Raw genomic sequence first — 5,524 nt, forward strand, 5'->3', positions numbered from 1 at the left:
ATCAAAGACAGCTCCAACAGACTTAATCTTTTCTTAACGGTTGTCCTCACTTGACACGCAACAATGAAAAATGTTGCCATAATCATAACTCCTTGAACAAGTACCCGCGTGATGAGGGGCAACAAAACACAGCATTGAACTAAGGTTAGATAGGCCATTTATGTCCATGCCCCCTCTTACTAGACGCAATCCAGAGCTAAATGGCTCTGCTACAGTAACATAATGTCTTTCTGCACAGCGAGAACCCTCAAGTATTCAATGATTATCACATCAAGAGCCACCAAGGGATCAAGTTCAGGTGCAAGTTGGACATATGCTGCCGCCGCACAATATAGCTCAATAGTCTGAACACTCTCCTCAAGGATCTTGGAGAGAAAAATAATCAGAACACAAAGGCGCTTAATATTTTTTTAGTAATTGCCTCGCCATAACACCTTATCTAAGACGAAGATGTGTGTTTATTCAAAGTGTGGGCGCTAAGAGGCCGTCGCGCAGCAAACAACTATAAAGTATTCTCAACATCGAAAACAGTTTTTGATCTTTCAGATATGAATCCAAATGACCAGGTGTGTTATGTGAACACTCAGCGTGGTATTTCACATCACAAATACTTCGGTTCCTTTGAAAAAGCCCAGGAAGATCAAACAAATAATTGAAAGCTCCAGGGACAATAAAAAAAGGTAACAAATTGCGCTGTTTGTGGGAAAACCTGCTTCACACATCCTAAGATTAAACTCCTTCATGACATTGTTTTACATTAGAAAGTTCTTGCATCACTATAGCATATCAAAGTATTAAAGCTCTCAGAGGAGTGATCACCCCCATCATCATCTCAGTCATTAAAAGTCAGTGGAAGTAACTTTTAATGACATGTTCCCTTGTTATTCTACTAGAAATAACTAGAAAATAATTACGTTTTAAAACCTAATGTTAGAAACCATTCACTGACCTAGAAAGTATAGAAAGTTTTTCAGCATGTGTTAAATATTTATCCCACACCAGCTCTCTTATTACCTACAATAACAAGGTTATGTCTTATCCTCTTAGTTATTATCTTCTACCAAATATCTCAAAATGTATGAATGGATTTACATGATATTATCTGGACAGGTAGGCCTCAAGCCAGAGAACAATTGATTACATTTTGGTAGTGCTCCAGTACTGGGATTTCCACCATTAGACAGTTATTGTTTTTAATCCATAACTATGAATTTAAGGCAGATAGAGGCTTGATTCCAAATGCTGAGGGTATGTTTGCAGGGCTGAGGAATCAATTTAACTTATAAATGACACGACAGGAATGATTTCTTTGAGTGTAGTTGTTGTGCGGGCAGCTTTTGGCGGCGCTTTGCAGTCTTAAAGTCCCTCTCAGTTTGATAATACCAAGTCTGATGCCTCTCTGAGTCTGGGCTTTGGCCAGGTTTAGAGAACTGCAGGACAAGAAAATGATGATCACAGAAGGGGATATGCTTTTAATGCTTTTCATTTTAATGAAGTTTGCTTTCCTTTCTTTACCGCTGCCTCCTGATTCTTTGCAGAAGTAGTAATTGCCTTACAGGGATTCTGAAGCAACGCGGTACTCAGTGAGACGCTGTCTTCGATATCCATCTATGCCTCTGTTCCTGGGGTAATTAAGGTTCGGAGTCACCTCAGGAGATATCGTGGCTCCTCAGACTAGTTGGCTTTAGCAATCTGTGTCGCAGTGTAGGGGGGTAATACAACGACAGACTGAGCCAGAGTGCTGGAGTTAGGAAAAGTGCCTCATGTCCTCCTGAGTGAACCTGTCTGAGTCCATTGCTATTGTTTGGGATGACAGAAGCATAATTGTTTAAAGAAAGGGGCTATTTTTGTCTTTATTATGATGCTGCAGAAGGAAATTACGCTATATCTGAAACAGCCATTAGGCTACCTTGGGTCATTTAGGAGTGAGTCCTCTACCATTCAAATATTAATGTTATAGTGCTGTCTGTTGTCAAGCAAATTACCTGGAGCACACAGCTAATGAATCCCATTATAGAAGTGAATGGCTTTTCTCCATTTTTCCAGATATTGGGAGGCTTAACATAATATGCACAGCAAAAATTATAGAAGATGAAGGCTGAGAATTATCCTATCACTTATGATAATATCAATAAAGGACAAAATCTATCTATAATTAAGGCAACAGTGCATCCCAGATGGCTCCATCGCAGCCACAACAACAGTTAATTGCTTTGTGCCTGAGACAGTCTCTTCAAGTACTTGGGAATATGGTCTGACAGCACCCTCTTCTTCTTCCAGCATAAAGTGAAACTCCACTTGGGGCTTTGCCTTTTAGATCAGAGCCTTTCTCCTTTTGCTTTGTGGCACGGAGCACTGGTTGGTGGGGTTGCAGGGAGCCAAGAGCGCTCCAGCCGGTCAATGAAGGGAGTCTTATTAACATTTTCACCCTGTCCGTGTGTCTCCGTGGAAAGAGCTAGTGGTGTAAATGACCAAAAACAAATGTCTTGGCGAGCGCTCGAATGACAAGAGCACAACACAAGAATGGCACGCTGCAGAGACTCCTGAATACAAAGACCACAGCCCTGTAGCCCCCAGGGAGAAGCTTTGATTTATTTACAAAACTGTTGGGCTCTGTGATAAGTAACAGCAGCAGAGTCAAACACTGGTGGTGCACGCTCGTGTTGCTGCCTACATGAAAGCCGCTCAAGAAAGAACCTCTCATCTCCAGCATGTCTTCCTGACAAGAGGCAGCTCATTTGTCCCGCTGCCATCAGATGATCATCCTTCCACCGCTAGATTAAGGTGATGCGCTACACATATCAGCCTTTCAAAGGTGTGTGTGATTGGTTACGTTTTGAGGTGAAGCTCAAGCTTGATGCCAGTGCTTCTGACAAGTCACAGTCACTTGTACAAATGCTTTCCTCTGTAAAATATCTGCAGAAAAAACTCATAACTTACGCCGTTCCTTTGACTCCTCTTTAGTTTCATAGGCTGCTCCAGCTCGTTGTCAGTGATGGATTCTTCACTGAAACACATTGTATTCTAGTGTCGTCTCAGCTTTGTCAGATTCAGATCTGAGAATTAGACCCACATCTTAATCGAAAATGTATTTGATCCAATCTTAATAACTCCTTGAATGGTTCAGCACATCACAGCTCATTAGTTTCATTCAAAGTCATGCACGGAGATTATATAACAGTCTATGTCAGATGAAACCAAGCTATTTTTGTCGTTTTTGTCACATCTTTTACATCAACATACCTGACATGTTCCCTCATGTGCTGTGTGATGTCCTGCTGCAACCAATTTTTGTGATCATGTCACCACTTTTCTCTGTGACCTGAAGAAGATCCTGCAAATATTGAAGCCATGTTTATGCTTAAATTCCCATGAATCTAAAATTCTGTTTAAGGTTGTTGAGGGGGAAAATAGCTTTTTGGTATTAACAAGTTGCTATGAAAACAATTCTCTGCCTTTTACTGCAAAATATAGTTGAGGGATTGACTTATTTGACCTCAACTATATACAGTATAATGTGTTGTGTACATTACAATAACTTCATACAGGGTTCCTACACCTTTTTAAAAAGTCAGATTAAGCTATTTTCAAGAATTTTCAAGAGTAACAGCAACATACAGCTGTGATGAATTATACATTTATATACAGTCAATACAACATATACAGAATACTGACTTTTTTACACTCATGTATCACATATAATTAAGTGTTAGTTTCAGAATGTGTTGTTTGTTTGTAAGACCTGTCATCCTATATCACCTACATTTCATGTACTTTCAAACATCACATTAAAATTCAAGTGTTTTCAAGGATTTCCAGCACCCATAGGATCCCTGTTTATATAACGATCTCCAAGATCTTCATCACAACTGAGTATAAATCACTGATGTTGTGTTATTTTTGGGGGATTTCTGGTCTTGTTTTCTCATCAAACGAATTCTAGTGTGTCAATCATTCAAAATGTCGTTATTAAAACTAAAAAAATAAACACACTTGCACTTCTACTTTCCCCAGAATGTCAACAATTCAAAGTATGTGACTGACACGCCTCCCAGAAATAAGCAGAAGTATGTTTTTGCACCGAATCTGAAGCACGAAACCTAACAGCCAAAAGCTACCAGCCACAGACTGACGTCCCCTGCCTCCACTGCCCCAAGCTTCTTATTTTCTTGATTTTCCAGATAGCTGGTTCAGCCTGTCCAAAATCGAAATGAGAGAGAGAGCACGCAAGTGTTTGTGACAGGAGGAGACACAGGAGGAGAGGTGACATCTTTTACTGTCATTATGTGTGCAGACTCCTCACTAGATGGCAGTGTAGTGTAGGAATATTGTTTGACAAGTTTTACCAGACATGGCATCATTTTAGAAACTTTCCCTGAGTGTGTGTGTGCATGTGTGTGCATGTGTGTGCTGGTATAACAAAAATGCAATAACTGCTCAGAGTTATGGTGGTATTGAGGAAGTGTCTGAGTCTCGCCATTTTGATGTTTATTTTAATAACTTGTCTTCATCTGACCGTGACCTTTGACCTCGCCGGGTGCACTCTTTGGCTGGGGCCGTCCTGTGGGTGTGGCTCAATGGCTGCAGAAAGCTCAGGAAATGAATGTTTTATCAGTCTGCGCTAAAGAAAACAACAACAACAAGAGCGTAGTGGGGAGCGAAAGAGAAACGTCTAAATTTAACTCATCAGCTGCTGCCAACTCAAATAAAATCATCAGAGGACAGTTTCCTGTTGGTTTCTCTCCGAAAACATGTGGATTTTCATTAGATTGATAATACTGATATTTATCGAGAACATAAATATTATAGATGTCACAGCAAGCTTTTTTGGGCTGGAATCTGCATAAGAAGTCAAGATATTTGACTCTCTTGATGTTCCTTGATGGGTTTTTAAGTGCCCCTATTATTTTGATAAGACAAACTGCATCTTGGGTATTTCTCTCACATATTCTGTGTCATCATTGTGCATTAGCCACTATAGCCAAAATGGTGTAGTTCACTGCCTATAGCATTTAATTACCTTTTATTTCTACCTTCTCCACAGCAATAGCATGCACTCTTCAGATGCCTGATGTATTCAGGAGGTGCAGTAAAGAGGGAGAGCAGCACAGCCTACTCACTCACTGTTAGAGAGTATGTGGGAGGAGGTGATAGCGGGCAAGCATTCACTGTGTGCAATGTCCTCCTCAACAGCAAAATTTAGAAACATGAAGCACGCTCAATATGCAGAGGAAAAATATGCCTGGCAGGAAAATGCTGCAGTTTTCCATTTATGGTTAGATACAGATTTGGGAGTAATTCCTGATTAATAAAACATTTAGTATAACCTTCAAAAACCTTTTTTTGTGAAGCGTTTTAAAACATGTGATTTAGGGAAATTAACCAGCAGTACAGCTAGGAAGGATATATATACATGCAGAAGCTGTGGGTGGAAGCCTGTCCCTCCCATTTTTTCCCAGTCCAGTCCAGTCCCATCTAAAAGCCTGGTCTCCAGAACCTCCTCTAACAAGTTTCTTTGCCTTCC

This window comes from Centropristis striata, chromosome 20, assembly GCF_030273125.1.
Source record: "Centropristis striata isolate RG_2023a ecotype Rhode Island chromosome 20, C.striata_1.0, whole genome shotgun sequence".
NCBI classification, from domain to species: Eukaryota; Metazoa; Chordata; class Actinopteri; order Perciformes; family Serranidae; genus Centropristis; species Centropristis striata.